At 39.6% G+C, this 21,369-nt stretch overlaps 1 long non-coding RNA gene across 1 annotated transcript; it reads right to left on the reverse strand.

Annotated features, from left to right (window-relative positions):
* Nucleotides 1–6,800: 6,800 nt before the first annotated feature.
* LOC126354943 (uncharacterized) lies at nucleotides 6,801–11,812 on the reverse strand. The gene is made up of 2 exons (XR_007565416.1): nucleotides 11,764–11,812; nucleotides 6,801–7,070 (listed from the first exon to the last, which is right to left on the reverse strand). It is a non-coding gene; the product is annotated as an uncharacterized LOC126354943 (long non-coding RNA).
* Nucleotides 11,813–21,369: the final 9,557 nt, after the last annotated feature.

Below are 21,369 nucleotides of genomic sequence, written 5' to 3' on the forward strand. Positions count from 1 at the left end.
AAAGTAGAAGGCTTTAAAAGTTTCCAGTAGTGTTGTGTCTACAATTTGCGATTTTTCGTTTTGTTTTACTATAAAGCGTAATAAGTTAATAAGAATATCAATGTAGAAAGTAACTGCACATGTCTCGGCGTTACTTGCAACAACTTTAACAAAATTACGCGAAGTATGCCCCCACAGTAAAGTACGTAGTAGCTAGCACAGAGTTTTATTCTCTAGGAAATTGTGTTCCTTTCCCTCTTTCCCTCACTCTTCCACTAATGATCAGATCCTTGGTAGACTCCTGTGTATGTCTCTTGTATCTAGAAACCGCGTAAATCGCTGTAGGCAGTTTGTCCAACAATGGCGTTCTGGCATATGTACATTGTTTACAGACCCAAATTTAATTCTCGAAACAATAGACTACTTCTAAAACATGTCAAGTGTTATTGGCTATTTCTTGAGACTTTTCTGCAGAGAATGTGGTCCATTCATCTTTCAAATCCCAGAGTTGTGAATCTTCACGTTTAGAGCTTTGAGTCAGTGATTTGTCATCGATGAAAGGGATAGCTGTCTTTTTTTCCACAAGTGTAATTTAGATACTTGACATGAGATTTCGTATAGATATATTGCTTGGAATGCATGGCTGTATCACATCAACAGGAGGAGGAACTGGAATTCACTCAGGAGAATATTAAGACCGAAATAAAGCAGAGAAAAGAAATTTATTTCATAAGTTTTGCCAAAATGTGTCTGTGGAATGAAACAAATGAACTGTAGCCAAAATCCGATGTGGTCCTTAGCAACTTTCACAGTGTGTGCCTGCTCAGCCGTAGAGGTATCCGTAGTAGCCCGGGTAGTAGTACTGCTCGCTGGGACGCAGGGCCTCACGAGCAGCGCCCTCCTGGGGGCGTGGCAGAGGGTAAGGGGTGGCCAGAGCAGCGCCCACCAGCGCCAGCACCACCAGTAGCAGCACCTGCAAACACACAACAGGGGTAACATCGCTGGTCAGAGAGGTACAGGGGAAGCCAGGGTAGCCAGCCAGCACCACCACCACTGGCAGCTTCTGTGCAAAAGAAACTGACAACTTTGGTCAGAGAGGGACAGTTACAGCCGGCCAGATGATACTCGCGTTTGAACAGACTCGAGATTTCACATCTGCTGCAGCATTCCAGACAGTAGCGAGCTTATTCAAACAGTCACATGCCATTTGACTGGCACCGTGCAAGTGGAAGAGGCTAGTACCTACTAACTGGTCATAGTAACAGCTATGGCTCACTTTTGACGATTTCTTGAGACCCAGGAGGAAATGGCATTAAATCCTGTTACTGCACACAATCCTATTGGAGAAAATATATCAGTCACAAACATAACTGTCCCCCAATAATACTATGTGACTGAACACAGTATAGTATTTTGTTTGTTTATATAGGACGTTCATGATTTGTCAAGCAATTGGAGAAGAAGCAGTTCAATCACTGTTCACATTACAGTAACTAATAAACATTACTAGATTTTAATCATTTTGACAATAGTGCAGCAACATTCAGATTAAACAAACAAATAAATTTATCAATAAACAAATTCAGAAAAAACGATATTTATCGTAATAAAGTAACTGTAATTTTGTTCACGAGAATGAACTGCAACAGCAAGACCCGTTTTAGAGATTTGTACTATCAGTCGTTACTAGATCGTAGGATAAGCGAAAGCTCCAGAATTAGACACAACCATAATTTCAATCTTTGTATATTTAACAGTTGCCTTTGTTATGCATGTTTCAATCTGTGTTTTATTATTACATTTCATAGTGATTTAAAAAGTTGAGAAAGTTGTTGTGATAGTACCAACGAAAATCGCTACATCGAACAGAACCAGAAATTTCTCAGATTGTGAGGTAAACTGTTCTGACAGTTCAAGTCGATTTCAATCGCAGTACTGGAGACAGAGGCAGCTAAACTGAATCACACCAGCAGCATCTGCGACATCAAAAAGAGTACCATCTCTGGTGATAAGGCCATATAACGGAAGTTAAATGTAGTGGAAAGTAGCAACCGAAATCAATACAGTGTGGTTAGTTGTCCAGCATTAAATAATACAATATGGAGTGACAGTAAAACTTTGAAAGACAGAAAGAATAGGAGTAGCATAAATGAGATTACTAATAAACTTCAAAATTGGTGACCATACAGTAGATGGAGTGAAGAGTATTTGCTACTTTGGTAGCAGAAGAATGGTTTAAGAAGCACAGTAGCACAGGTAAATGAGGTGGTGCTCTCTAAAATAAGCCTTCTTGCATCAGACATACACCTTAATTTGAGCCCTAAATTTCTGAGAATGTTCGTCTAGAGCACACTACTGCATGGAAGAGAATAATTGTCTGTGGGAAAAAGCGAAAATAATAGGATTGATGTGTCTGAGATGTGATGTTACAGAAGGACGCTACAAAACAGATATAAAAAGAGAAAGTCAATGACCGAATAAACTTACAAAGGAATATGTGGAAAATTAATTAGACGAGGGGACAAGGCTTGTGTTGATACATCAGGAAATAACTTCCACGGAAACAGAGGAAGCTGTAGAGAGTGAAAAATGAAAACAGTAAGGGAAGACAGTTAATGGTATAAACCTAATAAATACTAGAGGACGTTCGGTCTAACTGCTAATCTGAGTTGAATGTTTGGCGCAGAGTAGGAAGTGGCGGGTGAAGTGAAATTAGTCATAAGCTATATGACTAAAAGAAGAAGTATAACTTCTGAAGTTCTGTAAAGACTACTCGATAGTAATGTCTTCATTCGGACGGAAAATATAATACTGGGTGAACGCTAGTTGAGAAAGCCAAGATTGCCAGTTACGAAAAATTTATATGCCTGAATAGATCCACGACAGGCCAGTGCCAGCAGTGATGAACAAAAGTCATGGCAACACATAAGACGATCTACAACAAAGCGAAAGGAGGTTATTACAGTGAACTGGTGTGAGAAAGTAGGTGAAGTAATTACTAGAAATCAGCCATTCATGTTATCGTTTACACTACCAATCATCTAAAATTGAATGCTGAACAGTTGTAATTACAAAAGCAAGAGTGGGGAAAGAAATAGTTTCTTCTTTGTTTTCAGAACTAAGCAAACAGCTTTTCGTTACTATTAACGTAACCATTTCTATATTGTATTTGGCATGCCTTGTATGTGCACAACGTACCAGAACTAAATTTATCTTTGAATATAGCGTTTTCCACGTCATGTAGTCCTAAAAGCGCACCCATTCCACAAAGTGATTTTGTATCAGTTTAAGGGTAACTTAAGTATACGTTTTGCGCAACAGTACACGGTCACAATTATTCGATTATCCGTAGTACCGAGGTAGAGCAGTGGCTCAAGCACTTGGCCTGAGAGATTCCGAATTTTAGTTCTCCACCCCGTCCATCCATATTTGTATTTTCGTACATCAGTTTCCTTCGGAAAGAATGCAGCCCATTTCATTCTTTGTATTCAATCTGCTGAACCTATATTCGTTTCTGAAGATCTCTTCATTGACGGGAAGTTAAACACTTGTACCTTGCTTTTGTATTTATTGTTACTATTTATTCTTCAGAGATTGGAAAATTGTTGAGATATGAGTATTATTTCCCCATGGAATGTACGTTCTGATATCTAAGAGCGATCAGAGACGAGCTAACAATGCTTGTTTCTGAATATTTACCAGCACGCCTTTTGTACACAACCGAGGAGAGAATTTGGGTTTTCTGTTCGATTCACATACTTTTAATGAATGTTCAAACGAGGGGCCGCACAATTAATAAGTACGTAAGTAATAATCATTCTTACGTGTCTTTTATTAAAAGTCTGATTGTATAGTACATTAAATGTTACACTTCATTTTCCCCTTTTCCTATACAAACTCTTTGTTGTTTACTGTGACAATCACTGCTTTAAATCCAGCTGATAACTGTTCACTGGCGGTACAAAGACAGCAGTTCAGGAAAAATCTTCTAGTAGATCCGTAATTCTTCGGTGGTTTTAAAGACACAGCACTGTTTAACTGCTTCCTAGGGGCAATGATTCTGGACTTTATTAACAGTTAAGCTTGGCCTGCCAGCACTGCATCTGTGATTGTATCAGTACCAGAACAAGACGAATTTTCGACGCATTCCACCACGTCCCAAATAACAGTAGTAGCTTGAGCTCTGTTTCGTTTTCGACGTCCACGTCAAGACAATCCATTTAGTGTTTCACGGTTTGTGCTAACTATTTCAGTCGATGCTGTATGATTTGCTCAACCCACGGACGTTTATTTCTTCTACCATTTCTAAATTCAAGTTGATGCTGATGCTATACTCATCTAACCATCAACAGAGTTTTCAGTAAATCTCAGTTCTGCAGGTATCCGAAAGCAACACTACGAGTTTGATTACTTTGTTAACATTGTGTCTGTTACTGAGCCCGTCTACGGAATTACTTAAAGAACCTGAAAATGATTATAAATGTAATTTGCTTCATATCTTGCACAACGTATTTGCAGAAAGACTGGGAAAGGACATTACAAGAATAAAGAATCACAGCTGACCTGTTACTGTTTACACAGATCACCGACAGTAAGAAGATTCAGTAAGAAGATTCTTTAACAGAAACTATCACTTCTTTCTTCAGCTAAGAAAATTATTTAATGTAGACCAATGATAAAAGGCAAAGTGTAGAAACGACGAGTCCTACCATAGAGGAGTGTGGCTATTTGCAAAAGAGAAATCAGTCGCCCATTACTATGAGTGAAACATAATTTTCAAGAAAATGCAGGGGACAATATAGGAGTGTTCATTTTGAATTACGATTCTGCATTACAAAGTAGTTGACCATTCATTATGTCTCTATGCTGATTTCCGTATGTTTCCCAGACTGTCGAACTGTACTATTACGCGACCACCACAAAACAACATAAAATTTATCTAGCTCCATTTGTGGATGAATTGAACAGGTAATATAGGAAATCAGGAAGTACTAGAAGTGTAGGAAAACAATGTATGTGTGTACAACTCATATCGATCACTGGAAAAGTAATGTCCTGCGGTGTCCAGAAAAAGTTAAATAACTTGGCAGTGAAAGGAGCATCAGAAGACAGAGGAATATTGTAATATATGATATGGAATTATCAACGAGGCTGAATACTATGGATTTGCGGAGACAAAATGTGCAGCAAATTATGATTACATCGAACACTATATCATATTAATCCAAAGAAGGACTGCTGGATTTAAAAAATATCTTAACAATAACGTACAAATATCTCCCTAATTGGGCAAATATTTCATCTGCACGAACACGTACCTACATCTGCATCTACATCATTACTCCACAATTCAAAATTAAGTGACTGGCATGGGGGTCTTCGAACCACCTGCAAGTTATTTCGCTAACATTCCGCTATCGAACAGCGCGTGGGGAAAACGACCACTTAAGTCTGTGCGGGCCAGCTTTGGTTTCTCTTACTTTATGTCTAATGTCTAATGTGTGTGCAATCTTATGGGACTTAACTGCTAAGGTCATCAGCCCCTAAGCTTACACACTACTTAAGCTAACTTATCCTATGGACAAACACATACACCCATGCCCGAGGGAGGACTCGAACCTCCGCCGGGACAAGCGGCACAGTCCACGTCTCCAGTGCCCTAGACCGCTCGGCTACTCCTGCGCGGCAATCTTATTTTATAACGATGATCATTTCTCCCTCTGTAGGTGGGCGCCCACAGAATATTTTCACACTCTGAGGAGAAAGTTGGTGACTGAGATTTTAAGGAAACGGTCTTACCGCAAAGAAAAAATGCCTTTATTTCAATGGTTACCACTTCAGCTCAGTTATCATATCTGTGACATTCTCTCCTCTATTTCGTGAAAATACCCCACAATATGCCGTTATTTCTACTTGTTCCATGTAATCCTCCACTCATATCTGACACGGAGCTGACACTACACAGCAGTACTCAACCAGAGGGCGAACAAGCGCAGTAAGAAGTCTCTTTAGTAGACCTGCAGCACTGTGAAATCCATTTGGCCACTCATTGCCATTCTTCTCACAACTAAAAAGTAGAAGGCTCTGAGTTCAAAAAGTTTCCAGCAGTGTTGTGTCTACAATTCGCGATTTTTGCTTTGTTTTATGATAAAGCGCCAAACGTCAATAACAATATCAGTGTAGAAAGTAACTGCACATGTCTCAACGCTACTTGCTTTACATCAAAACAAGTTTATCGAAATTAAGCAAACTATACCCCCTCAACAATGTACGTAGTAGCAAGCAGGACCTTAACATGCAGTGATATCATTGGTGTACCTGATGATTAACATAGTCGTTCAGTACTTTAGAGTTTTATTCTGTAAGAAACTGTATTCCTTTTCCTCTCTCTTCCACTACTGATCAGATCCTTGGTAGACTCCTGTGTATGTCTCTGGTATCAAGAAACAGCTTAAATCACTCTAAGCAGTTTTTCCAACAATGGCATTCTGGAATATGTACATTGTCTACAGACCTACTTTTAATTCTCGAAACAATAGACTACTTCTTCAACATGTCAAGTGTTATTGACAATTTCTCGAGACTCTTCTGCAGAGAATGTGGTCCGATCATCTTTCAATACCCCTAATTCTGAACCTTTTTATTTAGAGCTTTGAGTCAGTGGATTGTCAATGATGAAAGCGATAGGTGTCCTTTTTACCACAAGTGTAATTTAGATACTTGACATGAGATTTCGTATAAGTATATTGCTTGGTTGCATGGATGCATAAAATCAACAGGAGGAGGAACTGGAATTCAACAGGAGAATATTAAGACCGAAATAAAGCAGAGAAAAGAAATTTATTTCATAAGTTTTGCCAAAATGTGTCTGTGGAATGAAACTAATGAACTGTAGCCAAAATCCGACGTGGTCCTTAGCAACTTTCACAGTGTGTGCCTGCTCAGCCGTAGAGGTATCCGTAGTAGCCCGGGTAGTAGTACTGCTCGCTGGGACGCAGGGCCTCACGAGCAGCGCCTTCCTGGGGTCGTGGCAGAGGGTAAGGGGTGGCCAGAGCAGCGCCCACCAGCGCCAGCACCACCAGTAGCAGCACCTGCAAACACACAACAGGGGTAACATCGCTGGTCAGAGAGGTACAGGGGAATCCATGATAACCAGCCAGCACCACCACCAGCAGCTTCTGTGCAAATGAGAGTGACATCTCTGGTCAGAGAGGGACAGATGACACTCCCGTTTGAACAGACTCAGGATTTCCCATCTGCTGCACCATTCCATACAGTAGCGAGCTTATTCAAACAACCACATGCCATTTTACAGGCATTGGTGGAAGTGCAAGGGAGAGACTAGTAACTGCCAACTACCCACAGCAATAGCTACCACTGACTTAAAATTTGATCATTTCTTGAAACACAGCAGGAAACGGCATTAAATCCTATCACTGCCCACACTCCTAATGTGTTTGAGTAAGTTTACGAGTTCTCATACAAAAGCGGTATGTACGGATACACACACATTTAGCTTGATTTTTGAGACAAAAATGTCCCCCAGAAATACTATGTGACTGAACATAGTATAATATTTTATACTGGCGTTAATGATTTGTCAAGTAAGTGAAGAAAGAGCAGTTCAGTCCCTGTTCACACATTACCGTAACTGATCAAGGTTGCTGGATTTTAATCAGTTTGACAACACTAAAGATTAAACAAAGAAAAAAATTTATCAAGAAATAAATTCTGATCAAACAATATGTACCGTGATATGGTAACTGTAACTTTTTTCGCGAGAATGAACTACAACAGCAAGACCTGTTTTGGAGGTTGTACCATCAGACGTTTCTAGATCGTGGGAAGAGCGAAAGCTCCAGAATTAGACGCAACCATAATTGCAATCTTTGTATATTTACCATTTGCCTTTGTTACGAATGGTCTGCACCCTATAAGATGTTTCAATCCGTGTTTTATTATTACAATTCACAGTGAACTGAAATCGCTGAGAAAGTTGTTGTGATCGTACCAACGAAAATCGCTAGATCTAACAGAACCAGAGATTTCCCAAATTGTAAGGTAAACTGTTCAGACAGCTCATGTCAGTCGATTACAATCGCAGTACTAGAGAGAGAGGCAGCGAAACTGAACCACAGCAGCATCATCTGTGACACCAAATAGAGTATCATCTCTGGTGATAAGGCCATACAGCGGAAATTAAATGTAGGGAGATGTGGCAACTGAAATCAATACAGAGTGGCTAGTTGTCCAGCATTAAATAATACAATATAGAGTGAGAGTAAAACTATGAAAGGCAGAAATAATAGGGGTAGCATAAGTGAGATTACTAATAAACTTAAAAATTGGAGACGATATAGTAGACTGAGTGAAGAATATTTGTTACTTTGGAAGCAAAAGAATGATATAAGAAGTACAGTAGCACAAGCAAATGAGGTAATGCTCTCTAAACGAAATCTTCTTGTATCAAAGATAGACCTTAATTTGAGAACTAAATTTCTGAGAATGTTCGTCTAGAGCACACGTTTGCATGGAAGTAAATAATAGTCTGTGGGAAAACGCAAACAGAAGAGGATCGATGTGTCTGAGAAGTGATGTTACAGAAGGATGCTAAAAAGGATCGATGCATCTGAGATGTGATGTTATAGAAGGATGCTAAGAAGACAGATATAAAAATAGGAAGTCAATGACCGAGTAGGCTTACAAAACAATATGTGGAAAACTAATTAGACAAGGGAACAGGGGTTGTGTTGAGACATCAGGGATTAACTTTCACGGTATGAGAGGAAGCTGTAGGGAGCGAAAAATGAAAACAGTAAGCGAAGACAGTGGACGGTATATACCTGACAAATACTAGCGGACGTTGGGTCTAAGTGCTTGTCTGAGTTGAAAGTTTGGTGCACAGGAGGAAATGGTGGGCGAAGGCAAATTAGTCATAAGATGTATTTCCAAAAGAAGAAATATAGCTTCAATAACAGAATTTGTAAAGACTACTCGATATTAACGTCTTCATTCGATAGAAAATTTAACACTGGGTGAATACCAGTTAAAAACCCAAGATTTCAGGATAGGAATCGTTTTCAGAAAACATAGCGACATTACTGGTGCATACAACACATGTGACATTCAATATCACTGTGATATTTTAGTTTAGCGCCTATGGTTACGAACAATTTATGTGCTTGAATAGAAGAGCTGTGTTAATACAAGATCCACGACAGGCCAGTGACAGCAGAGATGAACAAAAGTCATGGCTACGGATAGGACGATCTATAACAAAAGAAAGGAGATAATTTCCGTGAACTGGTGTGAAAAACTAGGTGATGTAATTGCTAGAAATCAGCCATTTGTGTTGTCGTTTACACTACCAATCATATGAATTTGAATGGTGAACAGTTGTAATTTCAGCTTTTCGGTGCTATTAATGTAACAATTTCTATATTGTCTTTGGCATACCTTGTATGTGCACAATGTACCAGAATGAAATTTATCTTAGAATATAGCTTTTTCCACGTCATGTAGTCCTAAACTGCGCACCCATTCCACAAAGTGAGTTTGTATCAGTTTAAGGGTCACTTACGTATACGTTTTGCGCAACAATACACGCTCACAATTATTCGGTTATCCGTCGTACCGAGGTGGAGCAGCGGCTCAAGTACTCTCTTCCATCCATATTTGTGTTTTCGTACATCAATTAAGACAAATGTGCTGAATCTTTGTTCGTTTCCAAAGATCTCTTCATCGACGGGACGTTAAGCACTTGTTCCATACTTTTGTACTTATTGTTACTGTTTGTTTTTCACAGATTGGTATAGTGTTGATATATGAGTACTATTTCCCCATGGACGTTCAGACCTCTAAGGGCGTTCAAAGACCAGCTAACAATGCTTGTTTCTGAATATTTAGCAGAACACCTTTTGTAGTGAATCGGCAAAGAATTTTGGATCATTCTGTTTCTTACACATACTTGTAATGAACGTTCAAACGTGGGCTGTGTGATTAATAGGTGAGTAAGTATTGATCATTCGTACATGCCTTTTATTAAAAGTCTGACTTTATAGTACATTTAATGTTGCACTTCAGTTCCCTCTTCTTCTATACAAACTCTTTGTTTCTTACTGTGACAGTCACTGCTTCGAAGCCAGCTGATAACTGATCACTGGCGATACAAACAAAGCAGTTCAGGAAATATCTTTTAGTACAGATGTTATTCTTCAGTGCTTATAAAGACACAGCACAGTGTAACTGTTTGCTAGTGCAATGATTCTGGACATTATTAATAGTTAAGCTTGACTTGCCAGCACTTCATTCGTAATTGTATCAGTACCAGAATAAGAGGGGATTTTCGACACATTCCTCGATGTCCGAAATAACAGTAGTAGCCTCGAGCTCTTTTTCGCTTTCGACGTCACAGTCGAGACAATCCATTGAGTGTTTCACAGCATGTGCTAAATATTTCAGTCAATGCTGGGATGATTCGCTCAACTCACGGACGTTTATTTCTTCTACCCTTTCTAAATCCAAGTTGACGCTGAAGTTATACTCGTCTAGCCATCAACAATAAATCTTAGTTCTCCTGGTTTCCAAAGCCAACACTAGGACTTTGATTACTTAGATAGCACTGTGTCTCTTGCTGAGCCCATGTATGCAATACACTGAAAGAAACTGAAATTGAATAGAAACGCAATTTGCTTCATATCTTGCACAACGTATTTGTAGAAAGACTGGAAAAGGACAGTACATGAATAAAGAATCACAGCTAAATTGCTATACTCTTTAGACAGATCACTGACAGTAAGAAGATTATTTAACAGCAGCTATCACTCCTTTCTTCAGCTAAGAAAATTATTTAGTGTAGACCAATGGTAAAGAGCGAAGTGTAGAAACGACCACTCCTATCAAAGAAGCATCGTGGATTGTGGCTATTTGCAGAAGAGAAAGTAGTTGCCCATTACTACGAGTGATTCATAATTTTCAAGGAAAAACAGGCTAGAATATTGGTTGTTAATTCCGAATTGCGATGCTGCTTTACAAGGTAGTAGACTGTCCATTATGTCTTAATACCGATTTCCATATGTTTGCCACACTGTCGAGTTGCCCTATTACGTAACGACCACAAAACAACATAAAATTTATCTACCTCGATTTGTGGGTGAATTGAACAGATAATTTAGGGAATGAGAAAGTACTATAAGTGTAGGAAAACAGTGTGTGTGTGTGTGTGTGTGTGTGTGTGTGTGTGTGTGTGTGTACAACTCATATCAATGACCGGAAAAGTAAGTGCGGAATATCATGTGATGTCCAGAAAAAGTTACATACTTGGCAGTGAAAGGAGCATCAGAAGACAGAGAAATATTGTAACATATGATACGGGGTTATCGATGATGCTAAATGCTATGGATTTGCAAAGAGAATATTTGTAGCAATTTACGATTAGATCGAACACCATATCATATTAATCCAAAGAAGGAATGGTGTATTTAAAAAATATCTTAACAATAACGTACAAAACGGAGACTGTAAAATATGGTGGCAACTCAAGAAAAAACATTAACATTTTACAGACAATTGTACGTTCCAGTAGAGTCATTATATTTTAAAGATGATGTCGAAACAGAAAGGAATGAGTGATACTTTCTGTCTGCCTTTTACACAGCAAAAACTATGCGTCTTTACGAACATCATAAAAAGATTCCTTCACCAGCATGGCTTTCCTCACTATGGAAACAACACTTTGCACTAAGTCAAAGATTACCGTGCAAAGGCCTATTTTGGCGTACTTACAATGGTCTTCATGTTGGTTGCTCGCAATTGCTCTAACTGGAACTGATGCTTTGCTCCACTTGACGTCTGCTTTTATAGCATACTGGATAGGGGCTGAGGTGCTGACGTCAACTTCTACAATAGCTGTGGTAGGTGCTAGGTAGGGTTGGTGTGGGATGGGATGGGGAGCAGCGATTGTCTTGCATAACCGTGTAGGCCTTGTCGGCAAGTCCTAGTGTAAAAACCTTGTCCTCGCATGTCCTGGGGGGAATGCCGTGGCAATCTCTCCCAGGAGCAGCTGTCTCTAAGGTACTCGTCACGTACAATGCGTCACTGAACGAAGTATTTAGGTCTTGGCCAGGCACGACACTAACATGACTCTATGTGAGGAGTTACAGCATTTTTTTCCAGACTGAAATTTCAGCTCTCAAGAAAAGTATGAGTTGATATGAACCCTTCTAACATAACGGGACACGCAATGGGTCGCATGATTCAGACTGTGGAAACTCACTGTCTATTCAAGCAGGAGAAACTCAGTTAAGTTTGAGAAAGTAAATGATTAGATTTTCGCTATTTTATATGCAGCTACTACAAATACCTCCCTAATTGGGCGAATACTTCATCTGCACGAACATGTACATGCATCTGCATCTGCGTGACAGATGCGCAACTCACAATTAAGTGTTTGGTAGGGGGGTCATCGCACTACAGTCAAGCTTTTTTCCTACCATTCTTCTACCGAACAGCGTCTGGGGAAAACGACCACTTAAGTCTTTCCCGGCCAGCTTTGGTTTCTCTTGTTTTATGACGATGATCATTTCTCCCTATGTAGGTGGGCGCCCACAGAATATTTTTACACTCTTAGGAGAAAGTTGGTAACTGAAATTTCATGACAAGGTCTTATCGCAACGAAAAATGTCTTTGTTTCAATGATTGCCACCTCAGTTGTATCGTATTCGTGACAGTCTCTTCTCTATTTGGTGAAAATACACAACAATATGGCGTTCTTCATACTTCTTCGATGTCTTCCTCCAGTGCTATATGACACGGATCTGACACTGCCCAGCAGTAGGGAAGCAGAGGGCGAACAAGCGGAGCGTAAGAAGTCTCTTTTAGTAGACCTGCTGCATTTTCTAAGTGTTTTGCCAACATATTGCAACCTTTCGTTTACGTTCCCCATAACATTATCTATGTGGTCATTCCAGTTTAAAATTTTCCTAACCGTAATCCCTAAGTATTTAGTTTAGATCACAGCCTTTACGTTTAAGTGATTATCAAGTAACCGAAATTTAACGAATTCCTTGTAGTACTCATGTGGATGACTTCACACTGTCAATCATTTAGAATAACTGCCATTTTTCGCACCATACAGGTATCTTGTCTAAATCATTTTGCAGTTCGTTTTGATCATCTGCGACTTAACAAGACGGTAAGCGACAGCATTATCTGCAAACAGCTGCTCAGATTGTCTCCTAAATCATTGACGTTGATTGTGAATAGGAGACCTGTAACACTTTCTCATATATTCTGTGGCGGAGAACCTATCAAGTAGGCTCATTTGAAGAACGTAGTAAACGAATGAAATTTGCTAGTTACTGGCAAATTAGAAGTGAGGCACACTGGAGTTGGGTTCTGAACCTTCTCTTCTGTGGGAAATAATACAATCGGTTCAGTTATTTGTGCACTACTCATGACTCTATAAAGCTCTATCGATGGGCTCAGAGTCGTACCTGGGTAGCTCAGTCGGAAAGAGCCCTTCAGACAAGAGATAAAAATTTTGATTTAACTCCAGTTGCAGCACATATCTCCAATCTGTCAATGACTATCATAACACCACCTACTCCGTTGCAGAACGAATAGAACCATTCTCGAATAATAAAATTATTTATCTTACATTTCCCAATTCAATAATGTACGACAGTATTATGTATAAAATATATTAAACATTGTACCACAAGATTTCTAAAACATTGACAGCAAAATTATCTCAGTATGAGTACTAATGGGATAAATCATTTTTGATTTATACAAAATATATTACTTCTACTGATATCAGTCATTTTTAACAAAAGCTTAAAAATTTAGTTTTTGTTGTGTATTACATGAGATGCCGCAAACAAAATTTAACATCACTAGACTCGATACTATAAATGTAAAAAACAGGAACAAAAAAATAAAATTTATGTGGATTTAGTCCTACCCTAGTCCTGGATTTAACTCGTGGCTACCACTAGCAACATTCAAAACGAACTTTGGCGAACAATGCTTCGTTAAAAAGTAATTTAAACAGTAATAGCTTCGTGGGGTGCCGAGTCTCAACCAAGCAAACTGTCCCCCCGTTTCAGCAGTTAATAATGGTAAATTTATTATTTATTTTGGCAGATGCTAAGAAGAAAGTTGTCTCATATAATCACGTGATCAGATTTATAGTCATGTAGGCATACATTTTTTTTATGTTTATGATTGTATGAGGGCGTCTCTTCCTGCCTATTAGAGCTGTACAACATTATTCACAAGTACCTCTGCAGTTTCAAAAGATGACTGTGTGATACCTACAAGATATACAGAAAACATATCAGTGGTAGGAACATTTCTTCAATTTCTTGTCTCACGTTACAGGTGCTCAGTATAGGAACCATTTGTCATGCGGCAACCGCCAACGTGAGCTTGCGGAACAACAACAGTCATCTTTGGAAATCTGTTCGTTGCGTTGTTTATCTGTAGGTGCAAACTAATTCTATGCGACAAGACGGAACGCATTATTTGCATACAGGTTCTGACATGCACAACCCCTATTCTAACTACGCCACTACAAGTATTACCAATCGAAAGTCGGAGAGACGCTCTATTCACTGACAGTGTTTGTTTTCTGTGTACCTCGTAGCTTTCGCGAATGAATCTTCTGAAACCCCATAGATACTTACGAATAACCCTGTCTATGATAGATACATTCTGTTCGCCTCTATTGTTTGTTTCTTAAAGTGAATTACGTCCATAGGTCCATGACTGTGATTTATGCACGTACTGCATCACTTAGCTGAAAATTTTCTGCCATGTACAGTATGATCGAAGCAATTGCCCAATAATTTATTCTTTACCTTTACCTATGTTATTACATAATCTTCTATTCGGTAATACTTATGGGCAGATAAATGAAATATCACTGCAATGTCTCATCCTGCTTCAAGTTTTTCAAATCATTGCTCTTTGAACAACGTTCTGCACAAATTTTGTAAGTAATTTACTTCCTTTCTTTCAATTGGATTTCTTAAAGCTTTAACGAAGTAAAAATTTTCATTTTTCTTTTGTGATGTTCCAAGAAGAGTATAAGATTAATTTTACGATTTAGAAATATAGAGTTTTATGATATATTAGACAAATTTGTATATGAGATGTTCTATAAGTCCCTTATAAGAAATCAGAACTACCCAGGACCGTTTTGCCCACCAGAGGGACATAGGGCTACAACTGTTAACCCTTAACTGCATAGTGTTGCATTTCTGTAACACGGAATGTTAAAATGTTTGATACAATATTGCAGTACCTTTGTTGTTCAGGAATACAATGCGATGTTCCTTTAGACATGCCCACATTTTCGTAATTCTAAGCAACTTCTACACTACAGTATCAAATTTGTCCGTCGCCAATTAGCAAGCAACGTTCAATTAAAATGTCTCACCTGTACAGGAATATACATAATGAATGTGTGAGAGCAGATTGTAAACACATGACTGACCACACATGGAAGTTTGGGTCTGGCCCCAGAACACGCTGAAATAGCCTAAAGGTAAGACGACCACTCTCAGTAAAGGGGATATCCGAGTTCCAATCCCAATCTGGCAAAAATTTTCGTAGTTGTCATTCCATTATGCAACTGATGGTCGTCCGCATTCGCAACTGTGAATACAATTCTTGTAGCCTTGTTTTGTGCTCCTATGATGTGATTTACTGAACTAACCCAAGTTTCACAGATGTTATGACATTCATACAGAATTTCTAGAGAAGACAGTTGAACCCACAGGAATCAATAAAAAGACATGGAAATTGGACTACGTCTGTCAAAGGCTTGAAGAAGACATATACCCGCCGGCGTAAAATTATGAATTATTTTATTTGGCTACCAGTTTCGGTGCCTCTTTGGCATCATCTTGAAGCACCTGTATAAATCGACAAAATCAAGCTTACAATGAACAACAAATCTGATATGCCACATTAGTCGTCGTTATTTAGAATAAATTGATCATACGTATGCATTCATCAAAAATATAACGACACGTCAAAGACATCAATATGGTATACAAAAATGCATCACATGCGAACACTAGTCACAAAATTGTCATGTACCTTGAACCGCATTAATAAGAATCGATTACAATACAGTGCTAACATAATTTACGAAATAAAGTATAAGTTCTCATATTGTAGTAACCAGGAAAGTTTTCATTGAAACTATCGTGATATGGTAACAATTACCTTTTTAGCATCGTCCCTTACTTTTAATCAATTAATTTACGTGGTGTACCTTCTCAATGGAATTTATGGTTCAGGTGAGTCGTTTGTGTGTTACTTCAATTCATATTTTACTAATCTCTTTCGGCTTTCAACCTTTTTGTGTTTCGTTATGTAGTCTCATCATTAATATTTATCTAGCTTCTTGAACAGCCGACAGGAGATTGTTTGCGCTCTGCCCTTTTATAGGTTACTATAGCTTGAGCTGTCATCCCTAGATATTGACTCCTTTAGTACACTCCGTATTTCTAATTGCACACGTTTTCTATGTGCTCGTTCTTGTCTCATCTCCCACATCAGTTCGGATTTTCTATGATTTGACAGATATTGTTTCACATCCTCTCTTATTTGTATTATATAGCCTCTCTTCGTCCTTTATTCTTATACTCATTTTACTGAGGCTCTGTTAACACGTATTTAAGATATCATTTTTCGTAATAAAATAATTTATTCTATACTATTACAGTTTATAACGATTAACAAGATTTTTTTTACAATACTTTTCATATTACATTACATAGTAATGGCTACTGAAAGTGTTGCCCGGGTTCAGATTTCACTTCCTCTATGCTTCTACTCCAAAGACTGTAGCTTGAAAGTTTACTTTGTTGATGACTTCCGGGGTTACAATTTCTTGTGTTAAATATCTTATGTTATTATTGGTCTGTATCTCCGCCCCTGGTAGCTGAGTGGTCAAAACGAAAGAATGTCAATCCTAGTGGCCCATGTTCGATTCCCAGCTGGGTCGGAGATTTTCCCCGTTCAGGGAGTGGGTATTGTGTTATCCTCAACATTATCATTTCATCCTAATCGACGTGCAAGTCGCCGAAGTGGCGTCAAATCGAAAGACCTGCACCCAGCGAACAGTCTACACGATGGAGGGCCCTAATCACATGACATTTATTTATTTATTTATTTAATGGTCGATATGTTGGACGTGTAATATGACACGTGAATCACAGCTACACACTACAAAAAATAACTTTTTCGACTTTCGGCCTTTACTTTGATCTGAATACAGGGTTCCGGTTTTCTAGTCTTTTTAACGCTTTTCGCAGTTCTTCGCAATTACTTTGCACTGTTGGGGGTAGATTACCTTCTTCCTTTATCAATTTAATGCGTCACTTATGTCGCTTTCTTATTTTTAAATATTCATGAACTGTGGCAGGTTGTCTGCCTTTAGGACGTTTCTTTCAGTACGAACAATACATGTGATACCATTGTTTGTGCTACTGACTTGGCAGAAAAGTTTTACTTTATTTCGAATACTATATTAGCATTGTACTATAAGCTGCTTTTATTAATATGATGAATGGCTGTACGATAAATAATTCTCTGACAAGTGTTTGTGTGCCAAGCATTTTGGTTTACCATCTTGATATCTTTGATATTTCTTCTTATATATTTTACTAATGTCTGTGTATGGCGAATTCATTTCAAATAATGACAGTTGACGTTGCTTATCAGACTTTTTGTCTATTGTAAGGTTGATTTTGTTGATTTATACAGGAGCCTGAAGACTGTTAAATAAAATAATTCATAAAATTAAGGATGTCGGTATTTATCTTCTGCAAGTTCTTGGAGTGTCTCTAATGTAAGGTAAGCAAAAGCTCGCTGCACTGCCGACTTCTGGCAGCCTTTTTGAATGAGTGCAGAGGAAGCAATTGAAGCGGCAGCTTTTTTAAATTTCATTTAATTTGATTATTATTAAGAGCTAGTTTAAGAAGCAGGAGAAAATCACACGAACTAAAGGAAGAATGCAGAATGAATTCAACAAGAAAAGCTGTAAAAATCACTGAACTTCTGATTTACCTGACAGTTTGTGTATGTTGTACATGTGCAACATTGCATAAATATTGTCTCATAGTAAAGGTCAGGTTATTTTGCCTGGTCACGACTTCTGCATGAATATTCTCATTCAGTGCTTTGTTTTATATATTGTATGTTACTCTGTAGAGTGGTACAGTACTATGGTAGTTAATTACTATTATTTAAATTCAGTTTTAGGTTATGGATCGATTATTCAATCACAGTGATTTGCTGTAGGAAGACGCTGCAGAGGGACTGTAAGATTACTATTGGTCTGATTTCTGGGTGTGATGATGAGCGTCATGTTATTAGCACAAACAGCAATGATGATCGTCCAATAAATCCAAATGAATTACATAGTTGTTCTAGTTCATAAAATGATTTCTCAGCTGAATATAAGAGAGAAAGTCTTGAAACAGCAAAGTTTTCTGCGAGTAGCTTACAAATGGCTGAAAATGGAGATGTTCCTTGTTAAATTATGCCACTAACAGTCACCATATCGTCGAAACCATATGCTGTATCACAAACAATCTTACAAGGATGGTAAACCAAAACTGAGACAAAGAAATTAAAAGACAAACAGTGTATCTGGAAAAGAAAGATCTATTACTTCACTGATGAGCATAAGATATTCAAAGAAAACTTTAATTACTCTGGTGAAACGCATCATTATCAGGTTGTATCAATATTTTCATGATCTTTGGGGGCTTTTGGGAAAAATAAATGTAATAATTGTCGTGTGGGTGTGGTCCTCAGCTATGTACACTTCGACTAAGAGTTAAAATATTAACAAATTTGGGTGATTTCGTTGTCTGGCGGCTGGGATACGTAGTTGCCACATTATAAGCCAAATTCTGCTGAGTCTACAATATACAATATGAATAGACACCCTGGTGCAACACTTTTCTGTTGCAGTGGACATCTGCAGCTCAATTAATACATGAGACCACGTGCATATAAAAAGAGTATCCAGTGAGTGTCACTAGAGAATTGCAGCCATCCCACATACCCCTTCCGCCTCAACTGAAAGAACTGACCATCGGAAAGGGATCTCATGTCTTAATAAATCACACAGATAGCTGTACTGATGGAAGTAACCCGCAATCTGTAATGGATATTACCTATGGCAAATGGTCGCAGCGCCACTTGACGTGAACTGTGAAATCTGCACTCCTGGAAATGGAAAAAAGAACATATTGACACCGGTGTGTCAGACCCACCATACTTGCTCCGGACACTGCGAGAGGGCTGTACAAGCAATGATCACACGCACGGCACAGCGGACACACCAAGAACCGCGGTGTTGGCCGTCGAATGGCGCTAGCTGCGCAGCATTTGTGCACCGCCGCCGTCAGTGTCAGCCAGTTTGCCGTGGCATACGGAGCTCCATCGCAGTCTTTAACACTGGTAGCATGCCGCGACAGCGTGGACGTGAACCGTATGTGCAGTTGACGGACTTTGAGCGAGGGCGTATAGTGGGCATGCGGGAGGCCGGGTGGACGTATCGCCGAATTGCTCAACACGTGGGGCGTAAGGTCTCCACAGTATATCGATGTTGTCGCTAGTGGTCGGCGGAAGGTGCACGTGCCCGTCGACCTGGGACCGGACCGCAGCGACGCACGGATGCAAGCCAAGACCGTAGGATCCTACGCAGTGCCGTAGGGGACCGCACCACCACTTCCCAGCAAATTAGGGACACTGTTGCTCCTGGGGTATCGGCGAGGACCATTCGCAACCGTCTCCATGAAGCTGGGCTGCGGTCCCGAACAACGTTAGGCCGTCTCCCGCTCACGCCCCAACATCGTGCAGCCCGCCTCCAGTGGTGTCGCGACAGGCGTGAATGGAGGGACGAATGGAGACTTGTCGTCTTCAGCGATGAGAGTCGCTTCTGCCTTGGTGCCAATGATGGTCGTATGCGTGTTTGGCGCCGTGCAGGTGAGCGCCACAATCAGGACTATATACGACCGAGGCACACAGGGCCAACACCAGGCATCATGGTGTGGCGAGCGATCTCCTACAGTGGCCATACACCTCTGGTGATCGTCGAGGGGACACTGAATAGTGCACGGTACATCCAAACCGTCATCGAACCCATCGTTCTACCATTCCTAGACCGGCAAGGGAACTTGCTGTTCCAACAGGACAATGCACGTCCGCATGTATCCCGTGCCACCCAACGTGCTCTAGAAGGTGTAAGTCAACTACCCTGGCCAGCAAGATCTCCGGATCTATCCCCCATTGAGCATGTTTTGGGACTGGATGAAGCGTCGTCTCACGTGGTCTGCACGTCCAGCACGAATGCTGGTCCAACTGAGGCGCCAGGTGGAAATGGCATGGCAAGCCGTTCCACAGGACTACATCCAGCATCTCTTCGATCGTCTCCATGCGAGAATAGCAGCCTGCATTGCTGCGAAAGGTGGATATACACTGTACTAGTGCCGACATTGTGCATGCTCTGTTGCCTGTGTCTATGTGCCTGTGGTTCTGTCAGTGTGATCATGTAATGTATCTGACCCCAGGAATGTGTCAATAAAGTTTCCCCTTCTTGGGACAATGAATTCATGGTGTTCTTATTTCAATTTCCAGGAGTGTATTTGGCCACTCATTGCCATTCTCCTCACAACTAAAAAGTAGAAGGCTTTAAAAGTTTCCAGTAGTGTTGTGTCTACAATTTGCGATTTTTCGTTTTGTTTTACGATAAAACGTAATAAGGTAATAAGAATATCAGTGTAGAAAGTAACTGGACATGTCTCAGCGTTACTTGCAACAACTTTAATGAAATTACGCGAAGTATGCCCCCACAGTAAAGTACGTAGTAGCTAGCACAGAGTTTTATTCTCTAGGAAATTGTGTTCCTTTCCCTCTTTCCCTCACTCTTCCACTAATGATCAAATACTTGGTATACTCGTGTGTATGTCTCTGGTATCAAGAAACCGCGTAAATCACTCTAAGCAGTTTTCCCAACAATGGCATTCCGGCATATATCCATTGTCTACAGACCTAAATTTAATTCTCGAAACTATAGACTACTTCTTCAACATATCAAGTGTTATTGGAAATTTCTCGAGACTTTTCTGCAGAGAATGTGGTCCATTGATCTTTCAATATCCCGAGTTCTGAACCTTCACGTTTAGAGCTTTGAGTCAGTGATTTGTCATTGATGAAAGGGATAGCTGTCTTTTTTTCCACAAGTGTAATTTAGATACTTGACATGAGATTTCGTATAGGTATATTGCTTGGCATGCATGGCTGTATCACATCAACAGGAGGAGGAACTGGAATTCACTCAGGAGAATATTAAGACCGAAA

Source organism: Schistocerca gregaria, chromosome 3 (genome assembly GCF_023897955.1).
Source record: "Schistocerca gregaria isolate iqSchGreg1 chromosome 3, iqSchGreg1.2, whole genome shotgun sequence".
Lineage (NCBI taxonomy): Eukaryota > Metazoa > Arthropoda > Insecta > Orthoptera > Acrididae > Schistocerca > Schistocerca gregaria.